The sequence below is a fragment of the Lepisma saccharinum genome, chromosome 11 (genome assembly GCF_977018435.1).
Source record: "Lepisma saccharinum chromosome 11, izLepSacc3.1, whole genome shotgun sequence".
In the NCBI taxonomy this organism is placed as follows: Eukaryota; Metazoa; Arthropoda; class Insecta; order Zygentoma; family Lepismatidae; genus Lepisma; species Lepisma saccharinum.
In genome coordinates, this window is record NC_139239.1 from 43,985,389 (window position 1) to 44,006,082 (window position 20,694).

Consider the following 20,694-nt stretch of genomic DNA (forward strand, 5'->3'; position numbering starts at 1 on the left):
TCCCCTTCACACCATCCGGAACTCCCGTATCTCCAGAGAATCCTTGCCTCATTCGCCACCGGGAAAGTTTTAAGACGTTCTTTATCCAGCAAGGATTTCTTAGACTAAATTAAGTTTCAAACTGTTTTTACCTTTCTCGGATTGTTCGAAGATAAGAGGAGGAGAGGAATGGGACGACGTCTTGGCTGAAGATTCGCCTAACTGCAACGTCGTGTCTTTTGTGGTGACAACTGGTTCTTCTCTATTTGCATCTGGAAAGAAGAAAGATTGTCTTAATGTTTCGTAAATAAACAAGCTGGAGCTGCCATGTGTACAACGGCAACGCCAAAATAAGTTTAGAACATTTTCAAAGGGGCTGGAGAATACAGTTTGTCAAACAAACAAAGAAAAAACTAGAAGGGAAGTTCACTCTAGTAAAGAAATGCGAAATACATCTTCGCAGCCCCCTTCCCCCCTTCGAATCTAAATTGAGAAAATTTGGGAGGTGTTAGGGAAGTCTTGAGGATGTGTGGATATATCATTGGTGAAGACGAACCATGTTCCACAGATTACGTATTGTTTTCCGGAATAGGGGCCCAGTGCTGCAATGGATGGTTATTATCGTATGCTGTTGTCATAATTTCTCCATTACCGAACGATAAAACGAGGAGTAAAGTGTATAAACAAACAGACAAAATGTTCGATCCCCTTTTCTAGTGGTTCGGTTCCAAATTTAAACTGTAGGTCCAATTCCGATCAGCCCTATCATGATTGATCACAGTGTAGACTTTAATCGAACTTCAATATTACATGTTCTAGCAGAGGTCTTCAAACTCACTGAGCCATTGAAAATACATGACGAGCTACCAAGTGTGGATTCATTTTTTGGTGCCGTGCTGTTAGCGAACGTGTTCATATCGAACACGTGCTCTTAGCGAACACAGTTACGGAAGGATTTGCAGTTGCGTGCTGTTAGGGAACACGTAAACTTGTCCTGTCTTATTTGTCCTTGAAACTGGTCAGCATGGAAGTGTTGCCAGTGATAAGACAACTTGCGTGGGGAAACACCTCATTGGCTTGTGCCTCTTGACCTAGGATCTGCCTTGTTTCACAACACTCTTGCTATCTTGTGTTCTGACGTCATACGAGGAATGTCTACGAAGTTAGGTTAAGTAGGCCTGTTAGAGCCCGACGCAGCTATCTTTGCCGCGGTGCAGATCTCAATTTTAGTTTCGTCTCCCTATCACTTCTACCCTGCTCGCCAACCTTTGCCATTGTTACCAATATGTCATTCCATTCTTGGACACACTCGCGCAAACATAATTTAAAACAATTGAATAGCGTTCCAGCTCGCGGATCACACCGTTCGACAGGGTTAATGTGGCAATATAGCATGAGGTAATGGTTGCTTCTTTTACACCTTGCATTTTCATTGGCTAGCTAGTAACTAGTGTTACCAGTGAAGGCACTATTTCTAACACTGAAGGAGAAAGACAAAGTGGTGGTGACTTTTGTTGGATTGAAAGCGCCATAATATTATTTTAAGTATTTGACCGGTTTGACGTTGGTTGCGTGTATTGCGTGAAAGTGTGTGTTTGTTAATGAACGTTAAATTCCATAATGCCTCCAGTACTGTCAAAGTTGAAATAAAAAAACCTTGTATAGCCAAGCAATAATACTGCTTGAGGAGGAGTGTTGTGGTCCAATTGTCGCGGTTTAACACGTTCGCATGTTATTTGTTCTCAAAACAGTGGTTGTGTCGGTCGTGTATTATCTGTCGTTGCAGTTCCGTATCAATGTAGACGGGTTTATTGGGAGTGAACAGTTAGAACGCCACCACTGCATTAATGCAATGGAATATAATAAATTGTTTATTTTGTTTGAAATCCCTCAAATAAGGAATCACTATGAAGAAGTCTTCTTTGCAGTATTTTGGGTAATTTTACGTACTGTATGTGTTAGTCCATATTTTGCGAATTTTTAGTCCATATGTATGTACAGTCATGGGCACTGCCGGCTTGTAATGAATACATTGACTTTCAATGGAATCGTTACAAGCCGGCAGTGTCCGTGACTGTACATACAAAGCCACTTGTTAGTACATATTAATTCTAGTTCTGGTATAATGCACGGCGTTTAAACTTCAACGTTAAATAGAGCTGAATTCTCTAATTTTCTTGTTGTACGTAACAGCTGTGCATCGGCGCACTGCAGTGATTTATATATCTGCTCCATTAGCAACACTGCTTCTTGAGTTGTGTCGCGCATCGCAAGGCAGAAATATATGTGTCGGGCTATAGGTTAGGTTCATTAGCATAAATACAATGAAAAATTATCATTTAGGGTAAGAGAACTAAACATAGCTAACCTAACAACGTAGGCAACTGGCAACACTTGCAACTTGACCACTTTCAAGGTCAAACAAGGCAGGGCAAGTTTGTGTGTTCGCTAACAGAACGCACCTGCAAATTCTTTCCTTCCGGTGTTCGCTAGGAGCATGTGTTCGCTACGAGCACGTTCGTTACAAGCACGAAATCCATTTTTTACGATCCTTTTTGGTATATCAAAACTTTAAGATATACTTAGGTATAATCATTTTTACAGCACTAAGTTGTTATCGACCTTGGGTTCGAATCTCGCCAAGAACATGTGAGTGTCCCTACATTGTGACGGTTCTGTAAATCCGCACATTATAATTATATGTTTATTGAAATTATTAATTTCATATTATACAAGTCACTTTCAAATAACAGTTAAAAATGTATAATAACTACTTTGTACAACGTTAATTATGTTTTATGTTATTTATTGCGCTATACGCTGTATAAATGAGGTAATATTTGGAATTCTAACGTTGCTATAGAAACGATTGGATTGGTTGATTTGTTGTTTTAAGTCCACTTTATGCACAGTAAGGCTAATCGGGACTGGACCTACAGTTTAAAGTGGGATACGAACCACTATGTGCCTCCACCGGGAATCGAACCAGGGACCCCTTGATTACAAGGCGACGACGCTACCACTGCGCTATCTCTATAGAAACGAGAGTCAATAGTCTGTATGTAGCAATGGATGTAATGAAATTGGAAATAGATAATGGCACCACCAAAATTTCGTCAAGTTTAGTGCTCTTTGTGCATAAAAACATACTATATTTAGCCCGCCTGAGCTACCCTGCCGTTGCGCTTTAATATATTAATTCTTAGGTCAAGGAGAATGTATTTTTTGGAAACTTATGACTTGCTACATAATCTTAAAGGTTTGCTAAAGACATTTTTGTTATCGATTTACACGAGAAAGTCTTATCTTCGTCGAAAATAACGTTTGAATAGCCATTCTATCGCGCTCCAATGTAAAGCTTAGGGCAACCAGATGACGAACGAAATTCTTTAGGGACACAACAGGGGGTGACACCTCTAGCGGAAAAGTTTGGCAATGAACAGCCCCATTGATTGGTGCACTCACTGCAGTCATGGCATTTTGTGTGTGTGTCTGGCAGGTTGTCATTGGCCCTGTAAAATATAATACAACGGCTAGGGTAATGGTCCGGTAGAATCTATTTGACGCCAAGAAATTTTACTACAAGAATTCTAAGTCAAATTTATTATTTTTTACTACAGGTGATGATTCACTGTACTTAAGAGGAAGAGTGACAGTTTCGCACCAGGTGTGGATTTATCAATATAATCGGAATGGACACTGCTACTAAAAATCCTCCAGCTGTAAAAAAGAGTACGAGTAAAGGAGGAGCAGTTTAGTGTCGTCGTGTCTGACTGAACACAAACTGTTCCTCCTGTCCTTAAGCACTTACCAAGCTGCTTATTGTCATCATCGCCGATTTGAGGGATAGGATTCATTGTTGTTCCATCTGTAGGAGAACACATTAAGTTTGGCTCCGACGCTGTTGCTGAAATCATTTCGGTACTTCTTCTGCACTGCCTGCAGAGATTTAAGTTTCTCCCAGGAACTCTGTACATTTTTTCTTGCGATGAACTCAGAGGACTATACATGAGAGAAACGAACAAAAATATTATATATTAGAAATTGACAGACATTATTTTTTAATGATATCGACATTCTACTTATCCGATTTAAAATTGATTAAATTTTAATCAAGAGGTTCCTACGCGATTGCGACTCGTCTCTTCTCGGCACATCTCTAATTTTTGTTGCCTTCCTTCACCTTTTGGGGGGTGGGAGGAGCGAACAGTCCTATTTTCTTGTGTGAAGCGGAGGAACGATGAGGTTGGTTTCGAATCTGCAAGAACTTACCTGTGTACCCGTTGAACAGCACTGAGTCACGTTTCATGTGAATAGCTGTAGTTTGACTTGACGCTGGAATCATGTGTTGTATCGTGGCCAGTCTTTCGTATTCGTTCCAGTGTTTCTACATGAAGGGAAATTTAGTGGAATTTTAGGTAGAAAGAAAGAAAAAAATAGGAATTTCACGAACAATATTAAAATTACTTTGAAATGACAAGATGTCTGCCTCACATATTAAATTCAAGCACGTGAGAGAGTGAAATTCCTTCATCTTTCTTTCGTAGACTAATTTATTCCCACTCATTTCTTATTTGGCTTAGGATGTGTCTTTCCATTATCATCTAGCTTTTAAAATTGTTGTATTATCACAGTTAATTTAACTAATTTTTACTTTTCATATTTTTCCACTTGTACAATTCGTTGTCACTGGTCTTCATTGTCTGGTATTGTCCCTTATCTTAATCAATGCAAACACTCCAAATATCTCTGTGCATTGTTTTCTATGAGGCAATGGAAATAATAGTAATTCTTCTTCTACTGGTCCTACTTCTAATTAATTGATTAATTGAAATTAATTATAGCATATACGTACATCTTTGTGTTCGTAATTTCATTTTTTATGAAGGAAAAATCTGCATGGAAAAGTAAAGTTTGTAGATATATCCAACACTAGCTGTCCATGCATGTTTCCGATTGACGTTTCATCATTTTCAGGTCCGTCACGTAATGAAATTATGAAAACCCATATTTCAGAGAGTGGCAGTGCCGGATCTAAAAATCTTGGACCCCCCGCAAAATATCACCAAAGGCCCCCTCTACCTATCTTCACCCCCCCCCCACACACACACACACACATATATATATATATATGTGTGTGTGTGTGTGTGTGTGTGTGTAATTCTTGATTTCATGTTGACAAAGTCACTTGATATAGGGGCCTACAGGGTGATTCAAAAGTCCGTTAACACCCTTTATAAAATGTAAAGGAGTTGGTCTGGGTACACTTAGTCATGATAGAAACAGGTTAGGCTTAGGGGGAACCGCATTGGTGTGTTCCAAGCAATCGCCCACCATATTAGTAGCCGCCATATTGAATTCAACTCAATTTTTTTTTTCAAAATGGGAGGGGAGTGATGTGCATAAGCGCCATTTCTTAAGAGATTTGGGGTGCAAAGCAAAGTAAAGCATAAATACTGATTTCTTTCTGTTTGCTGGGGGAGAGGCAAAGTTGATCTCTTTTTTTTCAAAGTTGGGACATAACATACTTGAGTTAACCTTTGAAAAATAGTAATTACAATAACTATCTTTGACAAAACATATCAGGGTACATAGAACTTTGTTAGCTGGACAAAAAGTTCACTGCACTACTGTGATTATGTAATTATACAACATAATACGTACTTTACATGTAACTTTTGACTGAGAATTTGATTATCATATTCGGTTTATAATACTTATTTTTACAATCCTTTATAGGAGTTTAATATCTTCACACATATTTACACAAAAAAGGAAGATCCAAGATAAAATTTTCATCTAGGCGAGGCCGATTTTTTTCTTTTCCGAAGGGAAACAAAGGAGCCTATTTTGCAATGGACTGGCTCATTCAAGAGCATGAAGACTGCAGTATTCCCATGCTTCTTCCTCTCTTCCCGCACAAATTCATTGATAATATACCATGCGTTCTCCTGAATTCATTGTCGGTTTGAAAGAGGAAATACTGAAATAGTAAACGCACAAGCACAAGAAAGGCACTCAAACTGGGTGATAGTCCCACATTATTGATTCTGCCCATTTCAGAGCAGAATTCTGCTTAATTTCCCACCTGTTGTGCGAAAAGTTTCTGCGTATAATAGTTATGTAATATGTTGGAAGTTATGAATTGGGCCCCTTCATGGACGTCCGCAGGATTTTTTCCAGGGAGGGGCAAGGATGGTATTTTTTTCCGGAGGGGGGGGCAAACAAGGCACATTTTCTCCAAAAAGTGTTGTTCTCTAAAAAAACATTGCTTAAATTTGAATTTATGATGTTCATGCAATAATTAACACATATTATTGTGGCTAAAATGAAATTATATGTGTGAAATACATCATTTTTGGTTGACTTTCATTTTCCAGGGGGGCACGGTCCCCCCTTGCCCCCCTTCCCGACGCCCATGGGCCCCTTATAGGGGGTTCAAATGAGAACTGAAAGGGCCCGGCCCCTCTGCCCTACATTCCGGTTTCGGCGCCGGTGGTGATGTGATATATATAAATATGACACAATTTTTCTCACACCTAGTAAACGATACATTTGTTACAATCATGCAGTCATAAATCTTTCCTGATTAAAGATAGGTTGAAGAAACCTTCACCACAGCATTTCTCGTGAAATTGTAGCCTGATTTGATCTAAGATCGGAATTTTCCCGGCTTTGTCCCCGCAAAAAGCGGCTCCAGGGCCCACCCAGCCTCAAATCAAATTGTACTCGGTTGGGGGGTAAAGGCAGCCGGAGCTTGGTGCTGATCACATCACCTCTAAGTTATCCGGCATCGAAAATATGTGGGGCTCTACCCCCACATATCCTACCTAAATGTGCCTTGATGGCATGGTGCTATATGCACAGGGAACTTTAACTTTACCTTTACCTGTATATATTGTATTCGTTTCTGACCCTATATATGTTAATATAGTAATATATTATCAAGAGATACTTAACACTTTGTTAGTTATTGGTTCAGATGTGCTAAAGGAATCATTTTAAGGCAGCACTGAACCTTTTACCCGCGCCAGCAAAGTCGTTCCCGATTGATTGATTCGGTTTATTTTACTTCGCATTTCTGACAATTTTAGCTAATCGCGAAAATGCGGATGAGTGATGATATAATGACATTGCTGAAGGAACACTCACAAAGAATACGCCGGGATTCGACCACGTGACCCCCTGGCGTCGTATAGCGTTGTGATAACCACTTCGCCACGGCAAGTCGTTCTCGAAAAGCCTCTGCAATTTACAAACTGAAAAGTTGCATAGCCTATTTTTAAAATCTTTTCAATCGCGTTCGACTTACTTTCACCTTTGTCTATAGACATCTGTGATGGAAAATTGACTTACTTAGCCACGAAACTACTGCAAATATCAGGCAACAGCGAAGGCAAACCACACGAAGGAATTAAAATAATAATAATAATAAAAATAATTATGAAATTTTTCAGAATTTGGAATATCGTAACGGTTTTTCGAACGGAGAGAAAATATCGAAAATAACTTTGCTAGTGCAATACAAAGGTCAACCCGGCGTTAATAGAACGATATTCTTTCCTCGTTATTCGTGCATTAAACGCTTGCACACATTGGCGCAGACTTAAAAAAGGGACAAGGCACTTTCTGCCCCTCCAAAATTTACAAAGGGGGATACATTATATAGATATATTTACATATATAAAATATTGTTTATGCCAACCTTGTCCCCCAAAATGTATCTGAAGTCGGCGCTTCTGCTTGCAAAGCACAAGAATTGTCAGGAATAACCCGAGGAAAAGTTTGGGGAATGTAGTGCATTTATCAGCTCCAAAGGGATTTTCTAGAACCAAAATTTGGTTTTGTGAAAAAACCAAAAGTGTTAGGTGCTGGAGCTTACTCTATTCATCATACTGATTTCTATGTTTTCAAAAGAGGGCAATACGAGTACTGAAAACTGCAAGTTACAAATGTTACGTGCCTACCTTATCTTTAGCTATATTGATCTCTTAAAACCTTATAACTGCTCAGAACGTTCAGTATAGGAAACTGACAAGAGGTTTCTAAGAAACAAACAACAAAGTAAGTAGAATGTTGATAACAGTGTTTAAGCAACAAATATTACTTCATTGTTGCATATGCGTACAGCAGACAAGTATCCAAGGGGGGCTTAGGAGGCTCGACCCCCCCTCCCCCCCACCCCCGAAGGTTTTCGCTTTACACTAGATAAAATGAGGTTTTTGGTTTCTTGCCGAGTGAAATAAAATAACGTGATGATAATTTAAGGAGAGAAATAATTGTCGAGGCAATACGGAGAATGTTCTGTAACCCTGTTATTGATAATAAAGAGCACGTATCCAGGGTGGGGTTCAGGTGGCTCGACCTCCCTCCAGGATTTTTTTCAGTTTACACACTAGATATAATTAGATTTTTGGCTTCTTGAATAATGTAACAATAATTTAAGGAGAGAAATAATAATCGAGGCAAGACGGAGAATGTTCTATAACCCTGTCATTGTTAATAGCGCGTATCCAAGGTGGGATCAGGGGGCTCGAGACCCTTCACGAATTTTTTCTGTTTATGCTAGATAAAATTAGGTTTTGTCTTCTTGAATAATGTGACGATAATTTAAGGAGATACTAATTATCAAGGCAAGACGGAGAATGTTCTATAACCCTGTTAGTTGATAATATTGCACGTTAATTGAAGCAGTCCACCGAATAATGCTGTATGGCACATTTGGGAATTGAGTTACTGAACAGAGTTACCAGTGGAATCATGCTGGGGCTACAGGCTACAAGTTGGCCAGTCATAAGGTCTGATGTTGCTGAAAGATTGATACTGTGCTTGCATAATTTTTCTTTTTCTATTGTATTCCAGTAACATACAACAGGTTTTATCCGTTTTTCTCGCATTCACTGAAATGTGCCATACAGCGTTATTGGGTGGAATGCTTAAATTATCTTTCGCTTTCGGTGTTGTCACAGTGAACTTGAGCACTATGTAAAGACTTGTCAGCATTTGGAAGCCGTACAACAAAGGTAGCGCCACGAATAGGACGATTCGTTGTAATTTTTAATCTTTGGGAAGCGCGAGAGGGAACATTCTTGAATAATAGAAGGAGTCGAACTACTGGCAATATTAACGAATCCTTTTATCTGCGGAACGTTCTAGAATATAATAAGGACATAAATAAGCGGCTTCAATTTCCCGGTTGAGCTGTACAACAGAATCGGTTAATGAGACTTCAGAGGTAAGTGATACATTTCATACACGGTGGAGGCACATAATGTTCGGATCCCACTTTAAACTGTAGGTCCAGTCCCGATTAACCTTACTGTGCATAAAGTGGACTTAAAACGCCAAATCAATCAATCAACCAACCAACATTTCATACAGTCGATTAGTGATCAGTGTCCATTGGTAGCTTTATAATATTTAGTGATTCCAAAATGAAAAGGACTAAATACCGTAAAGTAACTACTATCCGTGACAAAAATATTGAGCCTTCGGTTTGCGTGCTTGTAAAATTGTACTCCGTGGGAGTAAACAAGTTAATTATATCTCATTGGAAAGCTACAAGTGTCTGCTTTTAGACAAAAGCAAGACAAAGTTTTCAACTCTGTCTGTTACATACAAAAATGTTCGTAAAAGTGTCGTTTTTTCGAGAGTTTTTTACATAAGTTGAATTCAATTGTGTGTAGCTTCGTGTAAAATCGTCGAAAAAATATGTTTTTTTTTTGTGACTGAAGCTTCTTTATGTGGAAATATCTCAGCCAAATATAATGGTACTCTCATCTGTGGGACAGACACAATTAATGATTAATTATGATGTTGCAATCTCGTTAATGGTCAGCCAATGGTCATGAAATGTATATCAAAATGATGGCCGTGGAATAAAAATCAAATTTCCATATCTCATTCTTGCACACTGTGCGAATTGAAAACAGCAGAGAGAATTGCGTCAAATGCACGACGGAGTATTTAGGGTGAAGAAGTATGTGAAGAAAAAGATAACAACAACAAAAATTTACATCTACCCAATATTTTACTGGGCGAATTTTTGCAAGGTGTGGTGAGAAGAAAGATACACGACTTTTATTTTAATTGTCCAGTTCAGCAGAATTCATTATGAACAGCATTCATACTTTTACCTTTCACTCATTATATTTATTGAAAATGTATTAATGTTTTTAGTTCTTCTGTCTCTCTTAATGAACCCACAACTCCTTGCTTATAACAAGAGTTGCAGCTGTATACAGACCAAAATATAAAAGCAATATTTAAGGTGGAATATATAGCAACACGTTAAATGCTGAAACCACCACCAATGATTAAGTGAATTTTGCGAGATCCACGCAATTTACATGCGTCTTTGCTCTAAATATATTTTAAAATGTTAGTTGGTGATGGATTCAAATGCACCTCTCTCTGTTTTCCCTTTGTTATAAAATCGCTATACACAGCAGGTGCGTTATTATTGTATACACACAAGACTGGATCTCTCATCCATTTAATTCAAATCGTCCTCATGGAACATCGTTGCATTCAATATATCTGTTTAAATGTGCGACATAAAATAATGATAGGAAAATGACGTTCATATAAAGCCGAGTTGAGTTGTTTTCTCTCTTTAAGTCCTATTTATGCACAGGTAGGCTAATCGGGACTGGACTTACTTTAAAGTGGGATCCGAACCACTATGTACCTTCGCCGGGTATCGAAGGAGAAGTCGATCATTTGAAGATAAAATCTAGAAAAAGTGCAAAGAAAAAGCAACAAAAAAAAAAACTGCAGTACTTCATTTGCAATATGAGAAATATTTCATTCATTATTTTATGCTGCGGCTGTATTAACAGAAGCGACAGAAAACCTGAGGGAATAATATTTTATAAGCAAATAAAAATAGTTATAGTTTGTTTTGTAGTATTTAAGTGTAAAGTAAACCTCGAGTTTTCGTTTGTAGTTGGAGCCTACTTCCATGCTCCTTCCAGGCGGAGTGCGCTTGCAGCAGCCGATGCTATGTTCTTCTGTCTGTGAAGTCATTAGTTGAAGTAGATGCGACCATCTTACGCAGACAAACTTAAGCTCTGCCCACTGGCTTCAAAACGAAAGCAAGGAGTGATACGAGACTGCAGGCACCTGTAGAATACGGTGTTGTGTTGATGTCTCAAAGCATGAGAAATGTGTTCGAAAGAGTGACGTCTACTGTTCAGTTTTTCGCTCCAAATCGTTTTGTGGGTCAGGACAAGTGAAAAGTTTACATGTGTTTCCACCCCGTGGAATCAACAAAATGAAATTTGTAAATAAATCAAGGAAAACAGAATTGATTGACAGAAGATTGGCGTGGACTGATAACATTGAAATGCGGTAAGGAAATTACGAAGAATGCACGAGTCCGTTCACTTTATTTTCCCAAAGATGATTCTGTTACCATGAAAGTAAAGTTTAAAATTGTTCTTTCTGAATAAAACATTTTTTTTTCGAAAACAATGTTTTATCCCAGACCTTGTCGGTGGTATTATCTATTATGTATGAAATTTGGAACAGGTGCAAGTCAATTAAGTGCGATGATGATAATAGTTTGAGAATTAATTAATGTATGTATTCATAAAAGTAACCAGAAAAAGAAAATCGACATGCTAATGTTGCTGTTTCAGTCAGTAAGTCATTTTTCAGTGAAGATAGCCTCGATGAAATTGTGAATTGAGAACTAAAAGTGGTAAACGTTGTAAGTGTCAAAAGTGAAAGTGTTGGGAAATCGCATCGTTCCGCACATCAGTCCGTAAGAACGTGCACACTAGTGACCTCTTTACACGCCCTTTGAACTAGTTAGAGGGCTACCAGCCACATTTCACGTTTACCACATTATAAAGCATTTATACTTTAATTGACAGTAGACAATTTGAGTGTTCATTGCGTAATAGGTGGGTTTCATGTGACGTCAGGATTCGCACCGCCGCCATGTTTGCGGCAAAGCTGCTTGTCATCTGCAAAGGAAATACCCACCACGTAGCGTTCGTTACTCTAGCGCCTGCGCCAAGTGCACGTGTGTTGTTAGTACTGTGTAAAATGTCTGTAACACTGCATACAAATGCAGCGAAAAGGCCAAGTCTAGTTAACCTGTGTTTATTTACTTGAACCAGGTACATGGAATCAATTTGTTTTCGTATTTATTACTGGTTCGGATTCTGCTTGAAATATTTACATCCAGTAAGTAACCTGTTTCCCACTCGGGGTGGCAGAAAGTGATCATCGACGACCTGGAGTACAGATTAACTGAAAATTCCAAGACTCAGCCATTATCTTCTGTGTTTCCTTTTAACCAGTGGCGGTTCGTGAGGTTTGCAAGAGGTAGGACACAATCAAAATATGAGTAAAATATAATAAAATATGCTTCCTGCAAACAGACAAAATCGTAGCTAAAAGTTCATTTTGAATTATCTTTCATGTGCCTTTGAAGACACTTGAACCACTTTCTAAATGGTCTTTCAAAACATGGTAGAGGGTCGCGGTGCAATTAATGAGTCCTCTGTTTTGTCATGACCACGCAAACCCCATTCAAATTCCTCACAAAATTTAATCGCATCGATAATACGTGATAAAATAAGCTCATTATGTCTTAAAACTCTACAACGATCATCAAGTTGCACTTTCATATCTGTTTTCCCCAATACAGCGAGGCTCATATCAATGTCAAAGTCGTCACCGCCTTGTAATCAAGGGGTCCCGGGTTCGACACCCGGTGGATGCACATAGTGGTTCGGATCCCACTTTAAACTGTAGATCCAGTCCCGATTAGACTTACTGTGCATAAAGTGGACTTAAAACAACAATTCAATTATTACCTAACTTTTAGTCCATTTGTCTTCTCCTTTGAATAAAATGCACGTAAAACAAAAAAGGGAATTACCTGGAGGACACCCCCACATCCATACCCACTTTTCATACATATTTTTATTAAATGTTCTGTTGTGTTCTGTTTTTATCTTTGAACACTTGATTTAGGCAAAACGCCGGTCTTGGCGGTCCTAATTCTTTGTGCAACAATCGCTCTTGGTGATTTAAAATTTTACTTTATAAGTATCTCGCCTGATTCATTTCGCTTTATTTTCACACTCACGGTAACACTTCAGTAAAGAACTCATTATAAGTAAACGCCACGAAAACTGTCCAGTCAAGGTCACGGCATCCACGTACAGTGTTGCCAATATGCAACAATTTCAACTTTCAATAATAATTCCGAAAAAATGTTAGAGTACTTAACGTAAAGAACATTACGTGGTATTTTTACACTGAAATACTTTCTTGGCAATTAAGGAAAAATAAAAACATGTTTCCGTGAAATTCACGAGGAAATTATTATTCTTTACTTCAAACTGTAAAAAATAATGTAACCAGTGACACAAGAGGGTTGGAAAAAATAACGAAGCATTATTAAGGCCCATAGATGCCTACAGTATATATTTCATACACAAAATGTATAAGCATGTGAAGTAAAAAAGTAAAATGTTCAAAGATTCGCAAGAATTTTCGGGTTATGTAATGTAAAATATCGTCGCTGGCTAACTGGCGTTGTATTTGATCACGTAAAAACTTTCAGCGAGAAAGTTTTTAATAAAACATTGAAATTAATTTTAAGAACAAATACAGCGTCCTTAGAGTGACATGTCAACTGTATTTTATGTTTTATTTGAACGGATTTTGCCGCGCATCGATCTTGCGCTCTTCTGAGCGCTGCCTGTGACGTGTGCCCATCTACATTTACTTACTGGGGGAACGAAATATTTATACATACTTCGTCCCATGGTTCTAAGAGTAGTAGGTTAGCTCATCCAGCGGACGACTTTCGTCCCTTCCAGCGCATTACGTCATCTGGTGAGCAAATGTCGCAGCCAGCGGGTAGAAAACACATAGCAGTGGTTCATTTTCATTGAATGAAGTTTTCCGGGGAAGGTTTAAAACTTTATTTACTGCTTAAAAGGACTGGTATTTTTTTGTGCACAAAGTCAGTAAAAGTAGGAATGAATAGAGCGTAGGGGAGGCACATACGGAAGAAAACCTGTAGCTAATTTAGTCGCTTTTTCCTCTGTACCTCAAGTTAACACATGTTGCATTGATCCTTGTAAGTGTTTGGACATTGTGTTAATATTTTCGCATTTTCACCATGGCTGTTGCTTTTTCTTCTATATTTCGCAAAGGCAAGTAACAGAAATTCTTTACCCGATATTCGAACTTTTGTAACTCGATAGACACTACTTGCGTTTATTAAATGATATATTGTCTGATGATACGTCAATTTAAAATGAAGCGTACATATTTAAATTCCTAAAATGTAACGTGTTAAACACATTCTAAGATCCTTCAGTGTCATTGTTACTAATTTTAGTTAGTTTAATATACCCATATCAGTGTTTGTGAAAAGTAGTAAAAAAAAGTTACATATAGTACGTAGGGAGGTAGTCAAGGTAGTCATCTAAGATACAGTATGTCGGTTGGTAAAAGTATCAATGAAACAACAAATCTTTAATGGAAGAATAAAGAATATAAATATAAAATTTTATATGGTTCAGGTTTTTTTCTTTCTTGTAAAATGATATTTCCTAAACGCCAAATGTTTAGTTACATTATTTCTAATGTAAGTTTGTACTGCAATTTTTTTTAGTTTAACACAAATTTTATAAAGTACACAAACAACATTACAGTACCACACTTACAAGCACAAGGGCTGACGTAATCCTTCTTAACATAGAATCAAACCCATAAGAACAGTGGCGCAGGAACGGGAGGGTACAGGGGTACATTGTACCCCCTAAATTTTTGAAAGGGGTACTGTACCCCCTGAATCGAAGTTTCTAGTTGTATCCCTTGTACCCCCCCTCAGATACAAGATGTTACTGTTAAAAGAGCCTAGTATTTTCTAATTGCTCAATACAGAAAATATAAGTTGTAAGCATTATTTTCCTTACCACAGGAATTCAAACCGTTGTAGACTTATTCTACATGTACTACATTGTGCTTGCTACTAGTTCATTGATCTGTGTGTTTGGAAATCTTTTTAAGGAGATGAAAATTATTCAAAATGTGTGTGGAACGATGGAATGAGTTAAAGTTTACTTTCAGAAAATCACGCTGCAGACGAATTCCCTTCGTATAAGGGGGGTACATGTTTTGTAAACAAGTGATCGCGTCGATTCGAAGATATAAAACTGCATCAGAAGAGCATAGGACTGACAATCTTTCATTTTAAATTTTTCAAATGGAATTTTCCAAAACGAATTCCTGCCTCGTCTTGTTTTCGAGATGCGACACGACAGACCAATTTCGGGGGTACAATATATCTCACCGATTATTTTTATAACTTTGTTAGAGGGTGTTCGGAAAACTGTACTTAAACCTATATATTAAGAGATTTTTTGAAAATAGAGATGGTACTGAGACAATAAAAGTCTCAAATTTGGAGAAGAGACTGAAATAAATCTGTGCTAAATCAAAACGAGACGATACTTGATGTCTGAGACGATCTCGTTCGAAACTTTGGTATCACATTTGAAGAATTTACTTAAAATATATTCAAATTTGTGTGTCTTATTCAGACATACAAAACGTATATCTTGTTCATATTCCAAATAAGTCGTTTTTTTTTGTTGTTTTTTTATTGAAAAGTTAATCCATTAGTGACAATTGCGAGCCTGTGCTGCCCGGTTTCATCAATTCAGGATAAAATGTTTCGCAGCGTCGAACAAAGTAAAGCAGAAAATCGTTAAGAAAAGATTTTGCTTTAATGACATATATACGTTGTGAAAGTTTGAGTGGTGATAGATTTGTCTTATCTCGATACCATTCCTAGTTGAAATGCTTCAGGGATATTTCCTAGACATTAAAACAGGGTGCTTGCTCTGAGATATGAAGATTTCGGTTTATGCAATAATAGTACTTACAGCGTTTGAAGAGCATCATAAGGTACAGCTAATTACATTACAAATAATTACTATGTCAAATGTTTTACAAATTCTGCAAAGTTAGATGTCTGTTAACATACGTTAAAGTTTTCTTATTTGATAGAAAAGTACTTGTAAAACACCTTCTAGAAGCCTGAGAAAATACCTAATACATGGCTTCTAAAGGGCACTGCATACGGTACATATCTGTCATAAATTAGTTTAATGGTATTTTATATATATCTATGGGGCTCTAAAATGAACTCAACTGAAGTAGAATTCTGTAAGTACGATATATTTAAAAATATGATTTTCATATTCAGTGGGTTGGAAATCATTATTCCTGATTTGGAATGAATCAAGTTAGAGGAGGGGGAATGCTCCTCACCCCATAGCAACCTGCATTAAAATTAATACATGTAGCTTTGCTCGCAATTTTCAAATTACAAACTCCTGATTTTCCATCCCATTAAATTCAAAGCGAGCTCAGAATAAGCTCCAGAACTTTATATGTTTTGGAATTGTTATCTGGTCTTAAAACCGGTTTTAAAATAGTCGTAAATTGTAAAGAGTAAATAATAATAAATAAATACAAATTATTTAGGCAAATTTTGTATTAAAAACTCTATATTCGCGTCTAAAATGGAATTCCGCATGCTCCACATTTTACAGAATTATACATATATGTGTGAAGTACACACGCTTCTACCAGGTGGTTATAATTAAAGTGACGGTGTTCACAGTGGTACAGCACGGGCTGTAATGAGAGTAGCAGTCTGAAACTTCGTAGATATGCTAATGAAGCAATGCGCTCGCGAATTATGCAAAAAAATTAGTTCCAATTCTCGCCACCAGGGTAAAAAATGGCGCTGTAAGCAGTCAAAACTTGGTATAGTTACAGGAAAAACACAATAAATCGCAGAAAACAATACTCTTTGTAATAAAATATCGCTACAATTTCACTATTCAAATTACATGAACATTACTAAAGGAAAAAGCAACAAGCGTCACCAACAACAACCAGGGAGCTCACACAATGGTTAGGCAATGTCACCGACTTTGACGTCAGAGTTACGGAAAATTCCACGTTTTGACTGCTTACAGCGCCATTATTTACCCTCGTGGCGAGAATTGGAACTTTTTTTTTCATAATTCGCGAGCGAATTGCTTCATTTGCATATCTACGAAGTTTCAGACTGATACTCTCATTACAGCCCATGCTGTACCACTCTGAACACCGTCACTTTAATTATAACCACCTGGTACAAAGCTAAATCCACTGTTTTCGTGCATTTTCATCTCTCGGAAATCTAAAATACCAACAGCTCTTCCTTTAGTCTTACTGTTGTAATTATTACATCCGAACACACCACAAGCCATTTTGAAGAAAACTCTCAGTAAAGAAAGAAACGTCTATTTGTTAGCGAGAGACAAAGATTCACTTCCAGATGTAGCGGGTGAAATCTCGAGTTGCTCACCAGTTGACGTCACAGCAGCCCCGGGGAACCCCCGGCGATGCGCATGAGCCTACCATGTCTCTTAGTATCATGCTTCGTCCACAGTAAGAATCATCACTATCTTCCAGCGGCGTGCATTCGGGGGACGCAAGGTACGCTATGCGTACCCACAACACAGTAAGGAAAAAATAAACATTTTTTCGTCTTCCCCGAACATGAAAATTCAACAATTATCGCTCCGAAAGCAGTATCACTGCAAGAAATTCCGATTTCCGCACGAACACGCTGCTGCCTGTCTCGTGTAGCCTACATAGCCTGGCCTTCCTGAAGGCAGTCCCGAATCATCCCGATTGTGAGTTCGGAAGCCACCCGATCCGCGTTCCTGTCGATTTTCGCAGAAAGACGCTGTTTCTTCTGCTTGGTACCCTAGAAATTCGGAAGGTAATCCCAATGGCCTATATCAGCCCCGACCACGTGTTTGGATCTGCCCGCGCTTACCCTCTCTCTCACTTCTTTCCCGGTTCTAAGCATCGAGGGTACCCAAGATTTTGACAGCGTATGCAGTGTTGACAGTAGTCAACATATATATTTTTTCTGGAATGCTTAGCTTACTAGCATTTAGCAGCCACGCGTAGATAGATCACTGTGTTGGGTAAAAAGTAAAAAAAAAAAAAAAAAAGTGGTACAGGAATCGGAGAGGAGAGCAAGAATATGTAGTGCTGGAAGATCATATTTAATATACGCGTAAACTATCCCATATAAAATATTTATATGAGGTTAAAGTTACACTACAAGTTTTTTTTTTCATATAGGGAGGTGAGGAACAGAATGGACTGGCCGACTGAGGATTGGGTCTTGCGTGATAGGGACTTCTTTTCAATCTTGGAAAATAACATTTTATTGTGCAAAGGTGCAAAGCTTACTCGCCAGTCAGTTGCACTTTCTTCGTGCTCGGTTTGGAATGAATGGAATAGTTTATCTGGATACTTTAGTGAGGAGGAGAAAAAACAACTAACTAACAAATCTCCATCAGAATTTTGGAACATGTTAACGGTTACCGAGAACTTTCAAGGCAAGTTATTTTTTAAAAACATTTCCACTCGCGAATTTTAACTTCGAATTCGTGATTAGGAGTATGCGAAATATTACAAAAATCGGAGAGGGGTCCTGTATTGTAAATTCGCTCCTTCTTTAATTGTGGAAGCACCGAGCAGAAAGATTTGGTAAGTAAATGTGTATATTTTCTCTTCTGTTTTGCATGCTAATGAGGTGGTGTTTTTTTTTTAGTCGCTTTACTTGGCGTGGGGACATTTGGTCAGTTGTAGGGAGATTTTAACTACGTCTGTAGGGACATTGCCGGAAAATGGTTAGCAACACTGTCGGCTACCAGACGTAGTGAGTCTACGCTCATTCATGTTCACTTCTGTTCGCGTTTATCAGTACGCGTGTTTTTTATACTGTGTTACTGAGTTGGTGTGCTAGAGCTTTATTGTGTGTTAATTGTTATTAATTCATTAGTTATTCCGCTAAACAAATATAGTCTTGAACATCGAGTTTTTATGTACGATAATTACGCGAAAACGAACTCTTGCAGAAAAGTGGTCAGACAATTACGAGAGACAGGATCTCTTGAACCTAAGAAACGTGTTGTATTGCTGTTGAAGGAGGTCATTTTCAATATATCTTATAAACACACCAGGTTAGTGATCACTATTATTACTTTTAAATATCATTTTACGGTTTCGGTTCGCTTTATGCGCCGGGATGCTGTCTTCTCTTTCTGTCAACTGAGGATAAAGTAAGGGATGTCTAATCTAAGATTAGATGTCAGAAATAAGGTGCCAGAAATATTTGTATTTGGGAGGACACCTTTTCCAGCATCCTTGCGACAAGGTACGTGCTTATTTCAATTGTAATTGTAACTGTAATTGTGAAAAGTGGAAACATTACAAACCAAGCTGTTTCTGTTACGGACTTCCTCTAACGCAATTTGCCGGGACCTGTTGCATGAAGGCGGCGCCGACCGGCCGACACGCTGGCGGTAAAGGACTGAAATAACCTCCCTGTAGAAGACTTCTTTCGTCTCTTGCCGATATATGACAAGACTGAGGAAGCTGTGACAGACAATTTTGAACACTTGCGAATGCTTAGGCCTGAATATGAACAAATGAGCTGCAAACAGTTCGTAGCCCACAGTTTGAATCTCGCGTTGTCGGTTGCATGTGTAACAGCTTCGTAAAAACACTCAAATGATGTTTTGATGCCAGATAAGAAGAAATGGACAAATACACATACTGAGATGGTTCCGGCACACAACGTTAATGCATGGAAAGCGTGGAGTCGAGTGGTAAGAAATGTCCGGATTTCACGTTCTGATTAAAATGGCAGCCTCAAACAGTGGCGACGATTCATGGGATAGTTGCTCACCATTTTTTGCCTGCACGCTATAGCCTTTTAATGCTAAGCCTTGTCTGCCAAGAAAAAGTAAACTTTCCGTGCAACCGCCCCGTTTTGGAACCCAATCGCCGCCACTGGCCTTAAACATACAATTGTGAGGTTCTATTTATACCCTTTAAAAAGAAGACTGTGTTCAGCCCCCCCCCCCCCCCGAAAGGGATTCCTGGATACGTGCCTGGTGGATATGAAACTGGAACTTAACATATAATGATATCAGATATCTTAAAATTTCCCTGAAATTGTGGTATTTCTCATCGAAATTCCCTTTTCCCATTTAGATAAAATTTCGGTCCAAATTTCCCTGCAAAAGGGAAATTTCCCTTCATGTGGCAACACTGGCTTGAAGTGTTGGATCTCAGCGATATTGTAACCATTCGCAATGATTGTTTGTTTGATTTGGTGTTTTAAGTCTACTTTATGCACAGTAAGGCTAATCGGGTTTGGACCTACAGTTTAAAGTGGGATCCGAACCACTGTTTGCCTCCACCGGGTATCGAACCCGGGACACCTTGATTACAAGGCGAAGACGCTACCACTGCGCCATCGGGGAGGCCCCCATTCGCAATGAAATGAAAACACCCATATCCCCCCCCCCCCCGTTCTCTCCCGCAGCTCAGAACCGCTACGTTGCTAAGTTTCGCCCAACCGATTGTAGCAGTCTTCTCTCCGATGAAAACTCCGTGCGGCAAAGCCAATAAAATAGGCTAAAAGCGTTGCAAACAAGTGAAAATTGTTATTTTTAAATACGTAATTGGTGGAGGGACAAGTGACCGTGTGACTTAGGGGTAGAACCGAGCCTGCTTTTAACGATTGTTCAAGCGCAGTTATTTGAAATGTTGAGTTGTTCAAAGCCAGTAATTTCACTCCATGCTTTAACA